Source organism: Perognathus longimembris, chromosome 18, assembly GCF_023159225.1.
Source record: "Perognathus longimembris pacificus isolate PPM17 chromosome 18, ASM2315922v1, whole genome shotgun sequence".
Taxonomy (NCBI): Eukaryota; Metazoa; Chordata; class Mammalia; order Rodentia; family Heteromyidae; genus Perognathus; species Perognathus longimembris.
The window spans coordinates 5,586,533-5,610,012 of NC_063178.1; the positions used below are offsets into that span (position 1 = coordinate 5,586,533).

General features: G+C 39.9%; 1 long non-coding RNA gene across 1 annotated transcript; it reads right to left on the bottom strand.

The window, feature by feature from the left end:
* Positions 1-1,712: 1,712 nt before the first annotated feature.
* LOC125367188 lies at positions 1,713-13,085 on the bottom strand. Its single transcript, XR_007214002.1, has 3 exons — positions 12,892-13,085; positions 9,841-9,985; positions 1,713-2,718 (listed from the first exon to the last, which is right to left on the bottom strand). It is a non-coding gene; the product is annotated as an uncharacterized LOC125367188 (long non-coding RNA).
* Positions 13,086-23,480: the final 10,395 nt, after the last annotated feature.

Sequence of the window (23,480 nt, forward strand, 5' to 3'; positions counted from 1 at the left end):
TTGGGAATGGATTGACAATCAGGAACATCACTGGTACTCTTTTAACTGTAAATAAGTTGTTTTTTCTCTCTTTAAATTTAGATATTGAGCCATTCATTTTATTTTTATTTTATTTTATTTTTTTGGCCAGTCCTGGGCCTTGAACTCAGGGCCTGAGCACTGTCCCTGGCTTCTTTTTGCTCAAGGCTAGCACTCTGCCACTTGAGCCACAGCGCCACTTCTGGCCATTTTCTGTATATGTGGTGCTGGGGAATCGAACCCAGGGCCTCATGTATACGAGGCAAGCACTCTTGCCACTAGGCCATATCCCCAGCCCGAGCCATTCATTTTAAGGAAAACAGAAAGTTCAGAAACATTAAAAGGAAAAGCAGCCAATTGTTCTATTGCAAAGGGAGAAAGAGACACAGACTAAAATTTTCATCTTTTGATTATCACCAGGGAGGACAGACCATGAACAAACACATATTTCATTTCTAGGATGAAGCTAGTACCAGTGTCAGAATCTGACAGTTCAAAGATCCATTTGGGACAATGAACCCCTAAGGTACCCGTCCCTAAGGTTTCTGTCTCTTTCCAAAGGACAGCAGTTTCTGCATTGCTTTGAAGCTCATGCTCAAGTTCTCTCTGAATACTGATCAGCCAATTTGCTCCATGTTCTGTCCCAGCACAACTTACCATGAGGGAGCTTCTCTTTGTGAGAGATGGTTTCTTCCAATGCCACTGGTGCCTGCACAGAAAGTCTATGCTTTGGGGTTCTCTTCCTCTTATCTCCACATAATCTACTAAGGTGTTTTTACCTCTCTGAACCTCTTTCCCTTACATGTTCTGGCATAAAGTAGAGGAAATCAGACTCCCACTACTGGGCAAGCTCCTATACTTTGACACATGGTGTTCCTGATCCTGGCAGGATCCATTGATAAGGTTCCATAATAAACACCATAGTCAGGATGGATTAAAAAGAAAGTGTATCGCTTCAAAATCCTCATGATGTCGGAGGTTGGTTTCTCCTGAGGTCTCTTTCCTTGGCATGTAGGTGCTCATTTTTTCTCTGTGTATTATGACGTCATCTGCTCTTTCTTTGTGTCTCTCCCTACTATTTTCTTATAGAATCACTCATCATATTGGATTAGAGCCCACTCTGTGGCCTCATTTTAATTTATATCCCTTCTCTGTAAAGGTTTTATCCCTAAGTATAGTCACAGTCTGATAGAGTGATGATTAAGAATTTATTATTATATGGCTTTGTGGGACAAAACTGGGTTTATGTAAACCAAAGTTTATTGAAAACAGAGGATAATCTCCTGCTTGTTTTCTCCAACTCACCATTTTAATACTACTCTAATAAAGTGTGGAACATTGGTAAGTATATATCCAAAAGTGAATCAGCGCTCAATTTACCACGTGTACCGACCACCAGGCCTTTCTATTCTTAACTGGAAGAGGTTAATTACATCACATTGTATTTGTGTGTGTATGTGTGTGTGTGTGTGTGTGTGTGTGGTGTGAAAAATGTCAAGATTGGCTGGGATTTAGGTCTATGGAAGAGATCTTGCTTAGTGTGTTCATGGTCCTGGGTTAGACTCCAAGTTGTTAAATCACTAATGGTGATAGTGTTCGTATGTTTTGTCAAATGCCAATTCCATAAGGTCAGAGAATTTGGCTTCTTCTTCATTGTATCCTTTCTCAACAAAATGTCTGACACAAAGTAGGTATTCAGTTAATATTTGTTGACAAATGAAATGTAAACACATGAAATAGTCCACTAGTTTGTATGAAACAAGCAAACAAAACCAAAACAGATGAGAGGTTACTGTTCACAATATTTTTTACCCATAAAGAAGTTCAGCAAGTCAAGCAAGCTATGGAAAAATGACACTCCCACGGGCTAGGAGCCACTTTTCTCACCCACAGAAAATATTGTTCTACTTGATTCTCTTCTTCCAAATGTTGAGCTACTCAATGTTTTCATCTTAGCTGGTGGCATGAATCTTTTTTATTTTTATGTCAAAGAAGGTCAGGACTTGTCTTTCATATTCTTTGCAAGAGAAATTTACTACAATGTATGGAAAATAGTCTAATCCTTTCCATCTTTCTCAGGCTTTTAGCTGAGATAAACAGTAGGGTATTGTGACATTCAGGTCAGAGAATGGATTCGAGCTCTGATAGCATTTTACATATTAAAATCGTTTTGAGCTCGGGCAAACTGAAAGAACCTGCTTTTCTAAGCAAGTGTGTTCTGTGTACCACACAAAGCAAGAGAGTCTTCATGTCGTGTGGAAACGCATTTCTCTTCTTTTGCTCCTTAGGTGATGCGTCCATTCTGCACTCAGTTCTTTCACGAATCCTCTGATAACAGCTTATGATGACCCAGCGAGTTGAGAGCAAAGCAACCACGCGTGTGTAGCTATGTTGCGCCTAACAACGAGGCAGGTGATTACACGGCTTGCATGTCAGTACCAGAATAATAGTGCAGAGTACTTAGCGTTTTGACTGGCAACTGAATTTTAAATAACATCATTTTCCCCTGTGTAGCCGGAATCTTTAGCTTTCAGATGCAGGCTTTTTCAGAAAGTGGCAATTTAAAATTGAACTCACATGACAGATTTCAAGCAGATTTTCCCATTAATTGTTAGACATTTTGACTTGGTCAAAGACCATTTATTTCACTGATGATGAAATCTTTCCATCCAGTAGTTGAGTGTCCAATATCCAAATAAGCTGGAAAAAAATAAATAAATATGTAAATCCAAATACCTCTTTTGTAGATCTTCTTAATACAGTACACAGACTCCTTATTTTCTTAAGGAAAAAAAAAACCCACATTGATGTGAAGAGTCTTATTAAGGCATCTGGACTTGTTTCTGCAAACACTTATGTAAGATTTTAAATTGAGATTTTATAGGGAGAGCTGCCAGATTGGCAGCAACACGAACTTTATCAAACAAGAATAACCAGAAAATCAGAATTACAAGTAAAACCACATGATTACTTTCTTTCGGTCTCGCCCCTTTGTTTTGTGTTTTATTCTTCTAATTTAATTAAGGGAGGTACAGCAGTGGGTGATTTATATCTGGTATCGTGAACTTATTTTTTTTTTTCCTCTAACTTCTCTGTAAGATCCTTTGACAATATTCCAGCAATTGTTTTAGGAGGATAACCCCCTTGCTTTTCTAGGAGGGTAACCTGCTTGGTTAACTAGAAATTCTACCATTATCCAGGAGTATAAGAATTGGCTTGTTGAGTGGGCAGTTGGTTCTGTGAGGATTTGTTTTGGAGGAATTTAATTTTTTGAGTTCTACATATATGGTCATGTTTGTAAAAGCACAGAGTGAATCATTACCAGAAATTAAGTGCAATGACGTTTGCTATGCTATCTCCAAACTTCACATCATTTTATATTGTGGAGATAGTTGGAGGGTACAAATTTTCTGGATTCAAGTAACATGTTGCCTTAAATTAGTCTTAATAATGGTCCGATTATTTGCATGTTTATGTGTTGCTTAAGTATTACACTCATTGTTTTGGTGCAGAATTTATCTTTATTTTACAGGAATTATTATTTCCATTTTATATACCTTGAGGCTGAGATTTGGAGCTTATCACAAACATCGTAACAGCTAACATATCAAGTGTGTATTGAGGTAGGCTATTCATTTGAACACTTTGATATACAAATCAGTATAAACCTCAGATCAAACCATGGCATAGGCCCTGTCCATTTTATAGATGAAAATTGAAGTGTAATCTATGGAAGCAACTTAACCAAGCATGGTAGTACACGCCTATAATCCTAGCACTTAGGAGGAGGTAGAGGCAGGAGGAACATGAGTTTGAGGCCAGTCTCATACTTACAAACTAATTAAGCAACTGTTGAACACCATACAAGTGATGATAGGAGTCTAATTACTCTGTTGTAAGGGACTTTGTCTGCATTACTCTCATTCCAGGTCTACCCCAAGTGTCTAATTGCCCATGAGAACTACTAGGTCTGTAGTAGTCACTTGAATTTCTAAGTGTTGTATTCTTTGCATCACTCTCCATTATAAGTACAGATCAGTTTGCTAGAAAACTCTGGAACAATTTGACCACATGCCTTCCATCTACGTCTTAGTACCTCCTTTTGCCATATTGCTTCATCATTACTGCTCTCAGAGACCCCTTTTAATCACAGTGACTCTGATCCTGCACTTGCTCCTAGAGAACTGAAGAAGTTTAGAGTCATTGGCTTCCTTTAAGGTTCTATTACTACTCCACGGGATTAAAAAGCTTAATCAGGCTTTCATTACTCAATTGATGAAAAACCTACTTGTAAGAATAAGTAATTCTTGGAAGAAAGTCAAAATTGCTTTATTCCCTTTTTTTCATTTCTCTCCCTGTAGATCTTTTCCTTTACTAATATTCTCAATGCGCGTGATAATAGCTGGTATCATTAATATCTAAACAATTCATCTGATAGAGAGTACAGATAGGAGATTCACAAGGCAGGATTTCCCCGAGTTCATTTTTCATTCCAGCCATGTTGACCTAACTCTTGGTCATAAATGGTAGCACAGAACACCCTTGGAGATGTCCTTTCAATTATCTACACATCCTTAGGCTCCTGAGTGCATCTAACCTGCATCCAAATATCAGGCGGACTGGAAGAAGGAGAGGGTGGACAAGGCCTCTCTTGTCCTTCTGATGGTGCTGAAGTGTTCTGCGGATTGACAAGTCCATCAAGGGTGGAATTTCCCGTCTAGTCTGAGATCTCAGCATCCACGGGCTCCTGGGATATACGTTCACATTCACTGGCTCCGCCATTGCTCTTTACTGTGGGATGCTGGGCTTCCATTGATGTCTTTAAAGGGTTTTGAGCTTTAGCTCCATCCTCTTCTGGGACCAATGGCCCCTCCAGGTAATTTGCCTCTTATGTTGAGTTTCACTCTAGTTTCCTTGCCAGCTGCTATGTTTCTCCATGACAGTTTGGTAATCTTTGCTCAAACAAATCTTGGCTGTCATCCTTTTACTTGTTACCCTTTGACTAGCGTTTTCCCAGACATTGACTTCTGGGTTAAAAATGGATTCTCAATGATCACCTCTTTCAGGATAGCTTGCTTACCTCACACCAACAGGTCTAAGATAACTCTAAGAATCTGTAACATAATAGATTGTTCGGGGGACAACCTTGGCCACAGTCCACGGAGTCCCGTTCAATGTATGTGATGTGGCTTGCTACCTCTCTGTGTACACAGGAAACTTCCAGCATAATTTTACAGATGTTCAGTGGTTGTGTCTGTTTACATGGACTATCAAAAGCACATGGAAAGCACCACGACAAAACAGGGTTGTTGGCATTTGGGTTTTTTCTTTTTTTGTCTGTTGAGTTGCAGATTGAAAAAAATAGGGGAAAATGGATGCTTTGTTCTTTATCTGTGGGTTTAAAATCGTTAGAGTTGTTTTATACTGTAATGTGTCCACATAGATTTAAAGCTTCTTTAGATTACCCATATCTATGTAAGCAGACAAGTTCACAATAGTTGAAAAGTTCATAAAAATTGATAATAGCCGTTACAGGAAATAAAAGCATTACAGTGTAGCAGTAGGAGATTGCTGAAATAGATCCTTTGAAATTTATGCAAGGTGCTATTATGTAACCATTAAAATGACCATTGATTCTATGTTGTATTTATTACCATTTAAGAATACACTTAGTATGTTGTTACTGATAAAAGGAGGCAATAGATATACTGCAATATATTCCCTCTCTCTAAGAAAAACTGCACACAAATACTAACATCAGAGAAACCATTTCTGGCAGGAAAGCAAGAAGCCATTGGTGCAAAGCTGAAAAGAGATATGACCTATTCTACTACAATTACTTCACATTACAAGATAGTTACAGGTAGGTGCAATTACATTATATATTGACTTCATCTAGTCATGATTTTATTTCACCAAAGAAGATCACACTTTTTATTCACTTGTTTTCTGTTGTTTTTTTTCACTTGTTTTTATTTTCTTATATTTTTGTCCTTTGAAATGATTTAGTAAGAATTATAGCAAATTCTCTCCTCAAAGGCAATGAATAAAACTGACATTTCAATAAAACAACTATTCATTCCTCTGGCAAGTTTATGTTAATGTGCTCTAATCAAATTAAATGCTATAATTAAATTAAATGCTTAATTTACAGTTTTCAGCTCATGTATACCATGAGCTTTGAAGAGAGACTTAATATTCAATGTACAAATGTAAAAATGGAAGCAGATGTCTTGAGGGGGACAGGTGGGGTTGGTTTCGATGGGGATAAATGATGGAAGTGTTGGCACTGATCAAGTTAGATTGTACTCATAAATTGATATGCAGAATTAAATCCCCTTTGTACAACTACATGCAGATAACAAAAATTATAATAATTTTACATTCTGAGTATTTTCAGTCTGGTTATGGTATCAAAGAACAAGAATGGACAGAAAATTTCCCAATCATTTTCAGTCAGCGCCTCACAACACACATGTCCTAAAGTTGAAACGATCACGATCCCCATTCTCTGAGTGATTATCACAGAATCACATTTCATAAAACAGGTGAGTGGTAGAGGTAGGATTTGAATTTTGGTCATCTTATAGGACTACAAATTGTTCTGATAATTGGGAAGGGATGTGATTAAAATACATTGATTTATTTAAAAAGAATAAAAGATACCATTTCTCTCTAATCTTTCTAAGTATTGGATGGTACTTATCTTCTTTACCCACAAAATATTAAAACCAAACAAAGGCAGAATTAGGCAAGGGATTACTGAGGGTTTTGTTTCTCGTTTTCCCTTTCCACTCAGGGGTCTAGCGTGTTTTGCAGTTAATTTTCTGGTTACTGATGACATCTTCAAACTGAATAGTCCTTTATTACAAGGAGCGATCAGCTGATTTCTGTTTCTCTGATCTGCAGAAAATGTGCTCTCAGAAATTGTCCTTTTCAAATCTTCCCCTGAGCATATGAAAATAAAGTCCCATTATCCAGGTGACAGAATGACATAGGCGGTCACACAGCAGTGTTGGTCAGATGTGATAAAGCATCTTGGCTCTTGCCAATGGTGCATGGCATACCTAGTGTTGAGTGGTGGAAGCTACCACTGAAAAGTTACTCTACGAACCACTGGCCGTCTACAGTATTTCCAAGAACAAGGAAACATCGGTAGTTGCAGGAAGAAGAAAATGACTTTCTGCCATTGCCGATAAAAGTTGAAAAATCATATGTGTGTTATTTAATGTTCTTGAAAGCATACTTCTAAGTGGTTAACATGCCAGATGTCTGGCATGTGGGTTGCAGAACATGTTTCACATAGAGAGAGGCCTGTACGTAGGCACTTTATCAATTATCAATTTGAGGAGAAGGCAGAAAAGTTGCTCAGGGGCAATATTTGCATAGGAGTGTTGAGATGCCAGGTCATAGGTCCCAGCTGGACTATTGTCTGGTCTACACTGGCTCTCAGGGAACAGAATCTCTCTCAGGACTTTGGTAGTTAGCTGTTGGGAGGGCTGTGTTAGAGGGGGCACCTGCAGAAGACTGAGGAGACTTCTTTCCTATGTTGCCATCACAGCGTCTCTGTGGAGGCTAAGTCTAAGGAGCACTTTCTTTTCTTGGTATCTTTAAGTGGTTGTACAAAAAAGTGGTCATTTAACAGAGCAGTTCATAAACACAATATGTCTTGATCAATGACACCTGTTCAACATTCTCACCCATCTCATTCCTTCCCATCCCTTCCCTCACTCTTCTTCATTTTGTAGGATATTCACTGGGTTCTTGACTCCATTCTCCCTCTCTTCTCTTCATTTATCTACCCTTTTCCCTTGGCTCCATCCCACCCTTATCACCTACTTCGCTTTGTTGAACTCGGACTGTAATTTTTTTTAAGGAATTATACTATGTGAGTGCTCCTTCGAACCTACCATACTTCGAACCTCGCATACACTTGTATACCACCCAGAGTATTTACTTATCAGTTTGTAAGCTAAATCTAGCTTCCACATAAAAGGGGAAACCTGCATCCTTTATATATCTGGGCCTGACGTACCATATTTTCCAGGGCTCTTCATTTCCTTACAAATGGTTCAATGTCCTTCTTTCTAATGGATGAGGAAGATTCCCTTGTGCATATATCCCACATTTTCTTGATTCGTTTGTCCTTCGAGGGGCATCTGGGCAGATCCCTGTTTCAAGATCCTGGGCCCTGGTAGGCAGCCTCTCCTTTAGTGTTCCTGTCCCTGAGGAACTCCAGCTGGGATTCTATTCATGCGCCAGAGGTACCCTGTCATCTCGGGCCCAAATGTGGTACCCGCAGAGGGGCCCTGCTTGCCTTCATGGTCCCTGCATCTCCAATGGAATCACAACGCTCCTGTGCCGTGTTCCCTTTGTCCAGAGTAGAGTTCATTGTCATAATACATATGACATCACTAAATCAGTCTGGCTATCTAGTCCCAAGAAGCAACATGCCCCACTTTCCATTCTCAAATAAGCCATACATTGTAGAAGCTTAGCCAAATCTCAGTGAGACTGCTCCAGAGCTTGGGCATAAGGAAAGGCTGGTGTGCAGCGTGAGGAAATGCCTGAGACTTGGGTGTGCCTCTCGCCGCACCTCAGGGTTGGGGCTTCATGAGGTAGCAGCAAGAGCCAGAGGCACTGAGTGGTGAAACTCACACCTTGACTTCCTTGTGTGAAAATAGACTAGAAGTCTTGAATAATCCTGCCCAAAGATGGTGTTACTCCTGAAACTCACGTGTAAAGGTACCCAGGCAAACATGCACATGCGCACACACACACACACACATACGTATGCGCACAAGCTGTCACAAAGGCATTCAGTGAAGGGGCCGCTGTTCTCAGCCTTACAGTACAAAGGCCTCCCTAATGGAGCAATGGTTCAAATGATTCCCTATTTGTTTTGGAAATATTGATAGTCAATCCAATTGTAACCTTATTAAAATGATTTCCAAGAAGGAGTATTAACACGTTAAATTCAGACCATTAACCACCACCAATTCCTGTTGGTTCAGGAGAAGATAGAGGGACAATAAACATTCAGAAAATGAACAAAAATCATGAAGACAATATATTTAGGTCAGTGGATAAGAGTGGGAGAAGGATAAGATACTGATTCTTCATAAAAATTGATAGTTTTAGGTAATAAAATAGTATAAACAAGGTATATATCATATGAGAGAAATTTGGAAAATGAATGGGGAAAAGGTAAAACTTCATAAATCCAAAAGCTATCAAAAAAGGAGAACCAAAAATATAGTATAAATAGGAAACATGGAAAACTCCAAATGAAATGACAAACTTAATCTCAATATTCAGTAATATTTGGTGAGCAGCCTGAGTTTCTGTGAGGGGAGTGGAAATATATTTATTTCTTTTTGAAGCATTCTGGGGGGATGGACTGAAGGAAGATACAGCTCTGTTACCCTGTTCCGTTGGGAAGATTTTCTGGTGAGCAAGAAGAGGGGAAAAGCAGTGGAATTTCCTTTCAGAAATTGTGGCCTGGCTAACTGAAAGGTGCTGGTGTTTCTTTGCTTAGACCTACTTATTCATAACGAAGCTTTGGAAGTGCTCAGCTGAACAAGGGACAAAAGAAATGTTCTATGAATAAGTGAAAAAAGAAAGAATATTGACGAGACATTGTGCGATATTAAGAGCAAATATACCCCGGCTCCCTATCTATGGAGATAAGTTCTAAGCCCTCCCCAGCAGAAGGCGTCTGAAACTGAAGAAGGTGCTGAGCCCTGAAGTACAAACACGGAGAGGAGCAGGCTGATAACGAAGGAGCTCCGAGGTGACAGAAGGGAGCTCAGTGAAGCTTACCCAGCGCGTATGACTCAGAACAGGGGAGCGTTCACATCTTTAGAACGACAGGGCAGGCCGCTGCAATTCAAAACGTACGGTCTATTTATTTCTGGAACTTTCCAATGAATATTTTTGGACGGTGGCTGACCAAACAGATCTAAAACTGTAGAAAGAAAACTGGACATAAGGAGCGGCTACCCACTAGACACAAAGTATCCTGGTCAAATGCAAATTTTTTCGTACTAGATTTAAAAGCATGTAGCCACTTATTATTTTCAAGAGACATCCAAATTATTAGAATTTAGAAAAACTGGCCAAAAATTGTTTTTAATAAGCTGATTATTGACCCGCATTTGTTTCTTATAGACATATATATATGATTACATGTGACATACTCAATGGTTATATGTGTATTTAAAGAAGTTTACAAATAAATACCATATATGCACACATAGATACATTAGATAAATAAAGAAGGAAACCTGGTACCTCTTGTTGTTATGAGGCAAAAGAAATTTAAAAAGCAAAAATTAACATTAGAAAGAAGAGGGACACTTTGTAACATAAAACTTTCAATTTTCTCAAGGAAGATACAACTAAACCTACATACACTTAATAATAAAATCTCAGAAGAAACTGTTAGCAAAATTAACAGACTTCAACATTTCATTAGGAGTTTTTTTTTTTTTTTGGAGTTTATTTTTTTAATAGGGTGGTTTTTGATTTGACTTTCCAGCTATGTGATGCTGGATTGTTACTTAAGCTGTCTATGATTCATAACAGTAAAATAGTACAATAAAATAAACACTTCCCAATGTATCATATGAGACTGGATAATGTATGTAGCAAAATATTTAGCATGTAAAAATTACTCCATAAAATTTAATACTGCTATAATTATTATTATAACTTTTGTGGTGAAGGTGGTAGTAAGATAAAGCAATATTACAGACTGACAATTTTAGAAAAACAATTTTAATTGTATTGCAAAATCACAGAAAGTAAACAAGGAACCCTGAGCAAAAATAGCAGGCATTAACATGGATATATTTGGAAGCTATTTTAAGTAGGTCCAAATAGATAATAACCTTTTCATTTCAGGTTGCTTCTATGACCATACAAAAAATAATGAAGAAGGCTACCAAAAAAGCAAGAAACAAAAATCTATTTGATAGCAGAGTTTATTGCATTATTTGCCTTGGAGGGAAAATATTTTTCAAAAATGAAATCCTTTCCCTTCAAATTTTTCCCATTTTATCTTTAGATCTATTTATTCCTTAGCAAAATGAAGTCACAATCTCACACAATGAATACCAGGAAACTGGCACTTGAAAGGTGTTGAAGGGAAGTAAAAGCGGGGGCAGTAGAGGAATGGAGACAGGAAGAGGGTTGGTAATATTCAATGCATAGCCAATGAAACTAAGAGAAGTGAAAGGAGAGGTGGGGTTGGGGTGAAAAGGGGAGCCAATGAAAGAGGTAACATGGATCAAGAAGCAGTGTGCACAGAGTAATTTGTTTAATGGTAACTCCTTTTCTGTACAAGTACTTGAGGATAATAAAAATATATTTAAAAAAAAATCCTCATTACTTCACAGCACAATAGATCTTTGTGAGCACTTCTAGAAAAAGTTACCAAAAGAAGAATCACAATCTCACTAAAATCAAGTAAAACTATTTTTTTTTCCCAGAGAATGTGACTGATGAGATTAATAAAAAACAAACTTGTATACACTGATTGTAGGTGGAATTTTCTCTGGTTGGCTTCTAAATTTTAATAGAAACATGAGATTCTACCCGGAGTTCTTGCTTAGGGCCATGAGTGCCATTATTGTGGCCTTGCTGAATCTTCCAGACCTATTTCAACTATTTGCTCCTGGAATCTAAATGAGCGCCATCTCTGACTTCATTCTGTATTATTGCCTTGCTTAGCATTCAATGGCATCAATGCCACTTAACTTCAGATTGATTCTAAGTATCGTTGAAAATCAGGCACACGGAAAACCACTGTCTCACTTCCCTTTGGGCTTTGTCAACTAATAGCCCTATTGCTTTGCAAAGAAAAGAGAAGAAGAAAAAAAAAGCCCAAAGTGGTTGAACGTGTGTGTAGTCTTTAGAAAGGCATATTTGGTTGCTCTAAAACAGAACTATAAAGTTGCACCATCTAAAGAAAGGAACAGTTTGTTTTGCCCTTTTCATTGCCAGTTAAATGCCAGAAGACTTTTAAAGTAACAGCCACCAGGGTAAACGAGAGAAGAAAAAAATCTAATAAAATTTTTATACTCTTAAACTAAACCTATTGCTCTTTCCTTTTCCATACTTTTACAAAACTTTCTATACCTTTTGGCACCAGAAACAACATCTAATGTTTTTGCTCTGCAAATACCAGCAAGGCATCGTATAAAATTATGGCTGTTGCAACAGAAACACTATAAAACCAAACAGGAAAACAGACCATGTTCATACAGTGTAAAAACAGTGCCTGCTATTTTCACTCTAATAGAGCAGAATTTACGATAAGAGGACAACAGTCCAATTGAATACATTTTTTTTTTGCCTAAATAGAACCTTAAAAGAATTAGCCTGTTGGATGGGTCCGATGTTGTATGCTTTCATTTTTGCCTAAATAGAACCTTTTAAAAATAGCACTTATGATGGGTTTTATCTAGCAGGAAAATGGCTGCTTCTTCCATTTTGTGTCAGACATAACCTTTCAATCAGTGTCAAACACACATTTTCAAGAGAGCTTTGTCTCTGAGAGTTCCATGGAGTGACTTGGGAAACTTAATACATCTTGGGGGTGCCAGAAGAATTTAATTGATATAGGTTGCCTCCTGGGAGATTTCCAACTTCCCAGGGGATTCTGCAGATAGTCAGCATTGAGAATCATCACCTTACAGTACATTGAGGCCGATGTGGAACTCCATAGAAAACCAAGCTAAACAGCATTTTGGAACTCCCTGTCAGCATCTCAGCTTGTACCCTATGGCACTGATTCCAACGAACCACAGTGCTACTTTTGATCACCAGGCCTACTGTTCCCCTCTCCTTCTGACCCACCCCAAACTTTACCTGAAGGGGAACAGAACGATGATCACTGAGGAAATGATGTGAACCACCAAAGGATAAAGGAGCATCGTTGGTTTTCCTCTTTCTTCCTCATTGAATGCTCACATACTCTCAGGAAGTGGTGTGCTCTTCTCCAAATGGCAGCCCCGTAGGCTTATTTAGTGTGTATCGCTCCACAGTTCTACTTATTTTGGCTTTCTTTCCCACTCCAAAGTTGTGTACGGCTTGTGCTGGGGAGGCTGAGCTGCCAAGCTAGGCTCTTGTGTAAGGGATGGGGGAGAGAAGGCATTAACCCATGCCAGGTGGGTGATGAGGAAAGAGGCCCCCTGTGGTGAGCAAGGGGATTGGCAACCAAAAGGGACAACCTTACCCAGGGCCACAAGACAGCAGCAACTCGAGATATCATCCGGTAAGGAAGCCAATGCACACTTAGGACTTAGTTCTGAGCATTCCAACCTGGCTAGGAAAATCAAACTGACTAGACACTGGAATCTTCTCATCTAACACTTAATGGAACCACAATTGTATCCCTGCCCGTATGGTTGGGAAAGTGTCATGGAAGGCTGAGAAACTAACTCGGAATAAAGACTGATCTTTCTGATTTGGAAACTCCAATGCAAAAGATATTATTTCTTGTCTGATTTGCAGGGGACACTGATAGTTTGTAATGATTTCCTTAAAAATAACACTTCTTGATACTATCTTAAGTTGATGACCATTTATTGATAGTATCATTACTGATACTAAAAATACTATACTGTTATCTTAATGTATAGTAATAAATTCAATCATAACTTATATACTACTTTTCTAAATCAACATATTAATTTGTGCACTGGGCATGGAGAAACAGTCTGTATTCCAAGCTACTCAGGAGTCAGAGGTATGGAGATTGTCTGAAACTTCTCCAGGAAGAATCCCAAGACATGATCTCAAAAACAGAGTAACAGCAAAAAAAGACTGGAGCCATGAGTCAAGTGGTAAAGCAGGTGACTAAGAATGAGTCCCCAGTAACATCAAATGCTAATTACAATAATGAAAAATAAGGTGTAAACAACTAACAAAGACAACTTCAAGTTGGCACATTGAGAATAAGAGCAGTAATGACACTAACCACAATAACATTTTCTAAGCTCCATACATTATATGTATATATATACATATATATATAATCCATTATCATTTAATACTAATATAGTCATCCATCAAGAATTTTTGACCTGGCTTGCCAGGTGTTGACTGCTTGATATGTGAAGTATTTGACCATAAAGAAATGAATTTGGGAAGTAGCACTGTGGTGGAAGTGGTAGAATGCTAGCCTTGAGCAAAAGAGCTCAAGGACAGTGCCCAGGCCCTGAGTTCAAGCCCCAGGACTGCCAATAAAAAAAGAATAAGAAAGAAATGAGTTTGGTCTCTGTTCTGGACAAGTTTATAGGTAGGGGAAGGATAAGAATCCAAGTGAATATATCATTGCAAGGTGCCTTAAAGTCTATGAAGTAAAAGATCCAAGGGAGGAATGAGCATTTTTACAAAAAGAAAAAAAAATCATACTTGGATTTGGGTGTTCTGCCTATATGGTTTAAAGAAATGACACTTAAACAGCATTCTGAATCATGTGTAAGAATAATTGTGGTAAGGAAAAAGTAGTTCATTTTACAGTTAGAACGCATCTGGTGCAATGAGATAAAAATATATCATGAAGAGTTATATTCATATCCGTGGGTCTGCACCCTCCACAACACACACACACACACACACACACACACACACACACACACAGAACCGAACAGAGAAGCTAGACAATCATGTTGGTGTCCGGATGCCTTCCAGAATTTATGCGGTAGAAGGAACCAGTTGGGTGCCAAGGAGCACAACTTTCAAACACAAGAGCGCAGAAAGCCGAAGTGTCTCGGCAAATACAGCTTGCCTTTGATCTTGAGTATCTCATGAATTCATTTCAGAACATTCCTGTGGAGTCTCTCCTTGTACTTGTAAAAATCTCACCAGCACCCAGATGGGCTACGTTTACACGTTCTGTTAGGCTTTCAAGAGGCAAGATGGTACAGGATGGTACAGACTCAGCTCAGAGTCCCACAAAAGTAGGTTTCTGCCACTGCAAGAGGTGAAGACTTTATTGAAGAAAATAAACAAAATATTTTTTTGCTGTGACTTGGAATGGCTGCTTGGGGAAGAAATAAGACCACTAATGATTTATTTTCTGCAAATAGCTCTTCTGGTTTTAATGGCAAATAGAAGAAGGAACTTGCTGTGAGTCACTGAGCCATTTTTTGCTGTGACTTTGTTACAATCAAGTATTTGAACATTACGTATGTGTTCTTCTAAGGATTCTTGGGCTGTGCTGTCTTCCCACATGCTGAAGCTCCTGGCCTTCCAAGAAAAATGCTACAATCTAGTATTAGAATATGAATAATGGGAAGCGATGGGTGGGGGAAGGCTGGTGAGAATTGCTCCCAGGTTATCTGGGATATTGAGTTTCCCAGGCCCCACTCCACTTGTTCAATATAAGGCATTTGGCTAAGATCCCTAGGTGATTCATAGAATAAACTTGCAAGGTTGGTTTTTACTGCGTTCCCCTGCAGAAGGAGGTGGTCCTGGTTGCAGTAGGGTGGTCTGGGAGGCTGGCTCTGGGAAAGGCTCTGGGGCACACAGGTGAGGTGGTCTTGTGGGTAGCCACCCCTGTCCATGGAAAGGCATGCTATGCTCCCGCTGGGCTGGGGAACCACCCATGGGGTTGGAGAACAAATGATTACAGAGAGTAAACTGTCAGAGGAGTGTCAAAGGCAAAGGGAGAAGCTGAGAAGTGAATTCAGTATTCTAGGCTGTTCTAGAAAGGTAAGCTCTGAATCGGGCCTCCCTCTGCCTAGCCAGAGGCAAGTCAAGGCCTTAGGATCTGAGGGTGAAGCTGTCTGTATCCATAACCAAGTTCAACTGCCAGCACTTAGATTCCCCATTGGCTTTCCTGCCTGAAGTTAGAGCGCTCCTTTCTGTTGTGGTTTAGGGGGAATGAATGATCAGAACGAACACAGAGATGATTTGATGTTCAGATTGTGTGTGTGTGTGGGGGGGGGGGTCTTGTCCTTTTTGATTTAAATGCACCTTTGACCTATGTATAGATGAGCTGAAATCTGATGTACATTTGACTCTGAAGTAACAGGAATTTTTAAAGAGGCATTTTACTTGAAAGTCGTACCATCTGATCTCAGAACAACAGAGGCTAAGAACTGGGGAAGAATGTGTGTATTTGTTCTGGGATAAGTGCTGGTCACCATCAGTCATATGATAGAAACACCCCATCCGCCGCTCTGGGGTCTTCTGCCTCCAGCTGCCAGTCAGCTGTTTTAGCTGTTTTCTTTGTCCTCTGGGGATGAAGCTGATGTTGGAAGGAAGGCTGCCCTCAGTGAATTATTTTATCACGTTATTTTCTCTCTGAGCAATCTTTGCCTCTAAGTTAAGCAATAATGTCTCTATTACCTTGGGGTGTTTAAATCCCAGCTATTTGTGTCCTTTTTTTTTAAATTAGAAAGACTCTATAATAAGGGAAAGGGGCCTTTAATATTTGTCTCCACTGGTCAGATAGACCTCAGGCATACTCCATTGCCCTATGATTCTTCTTGGAGTATGATTCTTCCTGAGTACAGCTATTACAGTTGAGGAGAAAAAATAAACTTGAAAGAGAATCTATTCATCCCTAGAGATCATCTCTCTTGGGAAGGCTTTTAGGTGAAGGGCAAATGTGAGACGCTGACTCCAGTAATGGCCCATTTTCTCTTGGATAATAGCTTTGCCTTCACGATAGAAGGGTTATGGCTCTGGGGTTAGGAAAGCCTGGGGATTCTTTCTGGTATCAACCACACTTAGTGATTTGGACGACTCAGGCTTTTGTACCTTCCATGAAACAGCCATAAATGTGACCCACATAAATGTGTTAAACTCAAGTGCAATGGACTGAATGTTTGTGGGCCCCTACCCTCCCTGAATTTATACAACACAACTTAGTCCCCAGAATGAGGGTCTAGGCGGTGGAATGGCTCAGAGGTGATTGACCATAGAGCTCTTCGGGATGACACGAGACCTCCTTAAAGGAGATCCCCAAGTGATGTCTTTCCTACCATGTAAGACGACACACACTATCTGTAGGTCAGGTAATAACTTCAGTTGTGAGAATTAAATATCTGTGAGCTCCAAACCACTGAGTGTGAGGTATTGTACCTCAGTAGCTCATATCAGTTAAGAGAGCTATCAAATCATTTCCTTCTCCACTTTCTCATCATGGTGTCCCCACCCACGATGGCACAGAGACGTAGACGGTGGCCTTATCAGGGTGTGCGTGCGTGCGTAAGAATTTCTCCTGGCTCACTGTCCTCTGTGAAATCTTGCTCCTCAGCTGAGACCAAAGCAAGAATGCATGGCTCTACCTTCATTCACATCCCCTAACTGCACTCGAGCATCGAGCAAACATCAAGGTTAGGGCTGATCTGGCATCTGAGAAAGCACCAAGGTTCTGAGTCGTTCCTGTGTGTCGCACCTGGCCTGGGTCCCCTAAGTCGTTATTGTGAGCATGGGAGTTGAGTCGCCCCAGATCCAGTCTTGGTTTCCTTTGTTCAAACGTTCCAGGGTTGAGCCGAGTGCTGGTGGCTCACACCTGGCATCCTAGCTACCTCAGGAGGCTGAGATCTGAGGTTCATGGTTCGAAGTCAGCCCAAGTAGGAAAGTCTATGAGACTCTTCTCTCCAATAAACTACTCGGAAAAGGCTGGAAGTGGCATGGTGGCTCAAGTGATGGAGTGCTAGCCATGAGCACAAAGAGGCTCAGAGCTGGGAATATGGCCTAGCGGCAAGAGTGCTTGCCTCCTATACATGAAGCCCTGGGTTCGATTCCCCAGCACCACATATACAGAAAACAGCCAGAAGTGGCGCTGTGGCTCACGTGGCAGAGTGCTAGCCTTGAGCGGGAAGAAGCCAGGGACAGTGCTCAGGCCCTGAGTCCAAGGCCCAGGACTGGCCAAAAAAAAAAAAAAAGAGGCTCAGAGACAGTGCAGTGCTCAGGCCATGAGTTCAAGGCCCAGAACTGACAGAAAAACCTTCCAGGGTAGGAGGTGCTGTCATTTGGTGCTGGTTAGTGAGTGAAAACAGTGCATACTAAGTTGGAGTCCTGGTCTCAGACCTACAAAAAAAAAAAAGAAAGAAATATAACAATCCCTTTGGTGATTTTATGAAAAGTAGACAAAAAAAAAACCCAGAATATATAAGCATGAAAAAAATCTGTGTTCCTTCATCTTCAAATGAAACTTGTGATCCTAGGTAAACATCAGATTGTGAATGTGATTTGGTCTAATTTTATCTATAACTAGTTACATGTAAGAACAATTAAAATGGTGCAAGATGTTCGGTTTTTAAATTAAATAGTTGGGATTTTATTATTTACTATACCTGCTAATTTCTCCACAGCACGCAAAGAACCTTGCCGAAACTGGGATTCTGACCCAGTATTTCACGCCTCTGCCCACAGGGGAGCATTTCATTGCCCGTTCTACGCCCAGCTATCAATGTTTATGGATTTCCTCCAATCTCACAATTTTTAACTTCATTTTGCTTTTATTATCTGGTCAAAGGACACAACCTCGATCTCATTACCAGAAACTACCCCGCCCGTTTACTTTCTCAGGAATTCCCCTTTTCTGAAGGTACCTTCCTGAACATTCTTCTCTTTCAACATCCTCACCCTAAGGGTACATACACCCCAATCTTTGGTCACCCAAGTTCTTCTATTCCATCAGCCACATCTTGCCATGCTTCTGAATTTAGGATAATAATAATAATAACAACAATAATAATTTCCCTTGACTCTTGTCCACATTATTACTCACTCATCAAACATTTACTAAATAAATGACATTGCTGCTCCAAGTGGTTTCTCTCCACTTCCTTCATTCTGCACCTTCATATCTGCTTAGATTATTTCCTCTCCTTAGCTGAGTCACTCCTCATCCACCTATATTTTATGAAATCTTAAAGGCAATATCAATAAGAAAGTTCACCATTATTGCATTATGCCTCTCATAGACTGGAAAAAATACTGCCAAATAAGATAGTAAAGTGCCATCCATTGCAAGATGCATTCTGCCTGTGAAGCTGTTAAAATATGAAAATATATGCGATGTGTAACCTACAAAGCAATGCTGTCTTTTCTTTTTAGATCAATGAGAAGATACTGCCTAATCTTCCTTACTCACAGACATTAGATTTCTTGAAATAGATGGGACAGTCAAGTTCTAACTTCTTACTTCCTGGATATTCTGTGTGCTTCCAATTTGGCCAAATATGACTGTACTGTTAACAACCACAACTCTGTTTTCTTGCGTCCGATTGGAGGTCCTGTCAAGTTACAAGCAGAGGGTGAAGCTCTTCCCAGTCCTTCCTTTTGACCTCTTCCCTTCATTCAGAGGATCTGTAGTAACATGTACATTTGTCTTGTTTTTCTCTCTCTCTTTGTTTGTTTCCACACAGTTTGCTCTTCTCTTTCAGCCACTTACGTGGCTATGTGTCTCATGATTTCAACTGTTGTCCTCCTCTGGACTTCCTGTCCAGATCCAAAGCCCTCTCATCGGACTCTTCTCCCAGCATTCCTCCCCACAGCTTCTGTCCCCATGGGCTACATTCCCACATCAGTTTCTGCCGTCACCTTTCCGGACCTCCCAGGAGATTGCTTTATCCTTCCCAGGAGGTGTGTCTTCCCATGCAGTGCAGGAAGCATGTTCTCCTGGGGTGCTGCTCTTGTCCTGGGGTTCCCTCCTTGGCTCCAGGCATCCCCATGGGACATGGTGACACTCTTGCTCTCTGGGTGACCCATCCACCCCCACTGTGTTGCAGTGTCCAGCTCTCCTCTAAAGACTGCACACTCCCGTGGCCTCTCTCCTTGGGCCTCAGATTGCTCATCTTCACCTCCACTGCATATTGCCATGCATATCTGTGTGCTGCAAGGTACTTACTTTCCTGGAAAATATCATCTAGTCCTTTGACCTCGCTTATTCCAAGGTATTCTCTCCCTCCTTCCCATTCTCTCTCTCTCTCTCTCTCTCTCTCTCTCTCTCTCTCTCTCTCTCTCTCTCTCTCTCTCTCTCTCTCTCTCTCTCTCTCCTCTTTCTTTGGAGAGACATTTGGAATATCTTAAGCCCGATCAGTGATTGAGAACTAGAATTGGAATAACTCTACTCACAACTCTACCCCTTAAGTCTATTCAAGAAAAGAAGACAGTCCTTTTCTTCATTAGATCCTTTTATCTTATTAGGTGTCCCCCTAATGATCATGCTGGGAGAGCAGAATTATCATCCTTATTATAAGTTAGCGCATGCTCATGACCGACAGTTACTACTACATAATTATAATTATCTTAGGTAGAGGTGGTGAAGATGTTCCTCTTCAGTGTCTCTCTACCACTGGTCCTGGTCACTCTTCTGCTGAGATGCCTACTTCCTAGTGACTCTTGTAGGAATCCAGCTGATTGTCCCTAGTGTGTGCTCTATTTAAATTATTATTTTCTATTTATACTTGATTATATTTACTTTTGAATGGGCACATAAGAAAATACAATTTGTGGGCTGGGGATATGGCCTAGTGGCAAGAGTGCCTGCCTCCGATACACGAGGCCCTGGGTTCGATTCCCCAGCACCACATATACAGAAAACGGCCAGAAGCGGTGCTGTGGCTCAAGTGGCAGAGTGCTAGCCTTGAACGGGAAGAAGCCAGGGACAGTGCTCAGGCCCTTAGTCCAAGGCCCAGGACTGGCCAAAAAAAAAAAAAAAAAAAAGAAAATACAATTTGTATATATTAATAGGGTATGGTGTGATGTACTGATGGGCTACATATTATTGAAATTGGGATAAACATATCTATGTCTTTTCAGACAATCAACACTTATTATTTCTTTATGGGAAGAGCATCAAATCATTTCTTCTGGCATTCTGAAATACCCTGTCCATCGTTGTAATCTAAAATCATCACTTATAAGATCTTCTTTCTCCTCTCTGCCCATTTTATTTTAAGAGAAAAGTTTTTAGGCAAGGGAGGGTAGATAATTACTGACTCTCATTTTATAGCTGGTAATAAAGTTATTTGCTAACAACTACACTTTTATTATTACTAAACAAAATATTTTTGTTATAGGCACTATTCAAATTGCTTAAATAAACTACAATGTAAGTGTTACCGTTTCTGTTTTTCCCTTTTTATTAGTTCTGGGAAAAGCTGGGCTGGAAGTAGTCACAAAAAAAGAGAACTGGTTGGTCTTTGAGGATCTGGCACTAGGATCTGCTAAGTTGCTCTGGCCTGAGACTTTTGTACACCAACATTGACTATTTATAGGGTATGGATTTTCCCAAATAGGGAATACAGCTTTGGGTGAGAATATTCCCGGCAGCTAAGGTAACGGACCCAAATTGACTTCAATCTCTTAGCAAATCTTGGGCAAGTGGGAAGTCTAAAGGCCAAACTTCCTTACAATCCTCCATTGCATCTATTACATGTTGACAGACTGACATGCTTGTGCAATGGTGTGTACATGCACACGTGTGTATACACATAGACAAATACATGAATACCTATGGGTATTTTTACACATGTATCACTAAGCTACCTTCATGTAAAATATTTACATTATTGTGTAATGTACAACAAAACGAAGTAGAAATGACCAAATACACTATGGATCCTCTTAGGTAGTCTTTAAGTCATGCTCCTGGAATCCACACCTCAGCCAAAGGCTGTTACATGAGCCTATTTCCATTCCCCAAGAGGCTTCCCCTCTGATCGCAGGAGCACAATGTAATAATCCATCAAATGTTCATGGCAGTGACAGGTAGCATCAAAATGAGGTTATAGGAGGAAGAACATTTTCATCCTAGCATGAGGAATACAAGTAATAATTCACCTTTGCAGTCATTCCAGTATCACAGGAACCCCTTCTGGGATGTGAATTGATCTGAGCTTGGATTCGCTCTGCATTTGCCAGCATGTCCTGGGAGCCTCGGACCTTTTCTTCTGTCTTGCGCATCAGCCTTGGGACTCACCTTGTGGACTGTAATCATTTTTATTCTAGAAGGATGGGCTTTGCCTCAGCAGATGACCATGGGCAATTCAGTTCCACTCCAGCCCTGACAATTTAATTTGCTTTGCCAAAAGCTCTTTTGTGTTACCTCTAACTCTTTCCAGATAACTTCTCCAGGAATAATTATATCTCTGCAATACTTAGAGATGCTTTGTTCTTATCACAAAGACCATGTGAAAATGTGTGGGTTAGAGAGATTCGTTTTGTTCTGTTGAAGGTCAGGTTTAACTTCTTCATTGGAGCCATAGGCAGCATTTTTAATCAAGCAGACTTTTGTCTCTGACAAAATAGGAATACAGGTGGTACCTTACAAGGAAGATACAGACTGGACTTAAATGATAATTTCTAAAACAACAGAAGGAGTCTTGATGTAAGGACAATGTTTGATAAGGTAAACAAAATTTTAACTAAATGAGCCAGTCTTTCTCAAGGCAGCTTGGGGCAGTATGGAGGTCGTTTCCTTGAAAGCCCAAGACAATGAATTTCAGTCTCACCTCTGCTCCTATTGATTGCATGAGCTCTGAAGAATTACCTCTGAAAATGTGAATTTCTACAGAAACCAGAACCATTTCTATCTATAGGGTGGTTGCGGAGCTTACATGAATTCGTATATGTACGGTGCTCAGAATATTAACTGGCATAGAGTAAGTACTAAAAACCTCACTAATTTGAATGAACTCTTTGGGAGCAAAGTTAACTACAATTTTACCAGAGTGTTAGGATCTTAATATATACTGTATGCCTGATTGGATTTCTTCATAATTAGAATACTGCATTCACAAAACGGATTAAAATACACATGGAAAGAAATTATTTCCTCAGTCCCTAGAATGTGTTAGTGATACGTCCATCACATTAGAATGTTCACAACCAATCTTCTTGCAGATACGGATGGAAAAAGCAAGATAAAATGTTTTTGCTGAGATCACATGGCTTCTCATAATCAGATTCATAAATCCGGCATTGCCGCAGAGCCACTTTATCAAATGACCTATAATAAGCAAATGCTGAGTCAAAGAATATTTACAGAGCCCTGGGATGGCTCCAACTTGTTTTCTTTCCTCTTTGTTTTCCAAGCCTACCATTGAGAACATTGATTGAAAAAAAAAAAAAGAATGAAGCCATTGACTTTGTATCTTCTGGCTGAACACATAGTAAGATTTGTTACATTAAATACATTTATCTTTTCTGCAAAGAATCTAGTGTTTTTTTTTTTAATTGGCTTTCTTTATTTTGTGTTTATGTGGTACCAAGGAATCAAACCCATCCTAGGCAAGCACTCTACCACTAAGTCACAGTCCCAGCCCCTTGAAATTACTTTTTGAAAAGCTCTTCGAAAGTCAATAGTATCTAAATAGCCATGGGGTTTTCCAAGCTTCCTTCTGTAAGTTTTCTTACTGTTGTTACTTTTCCTTTTGATGTATGTGCTAACCACATCATGTGGTACAGCCAAAGGAGAAATTACATCC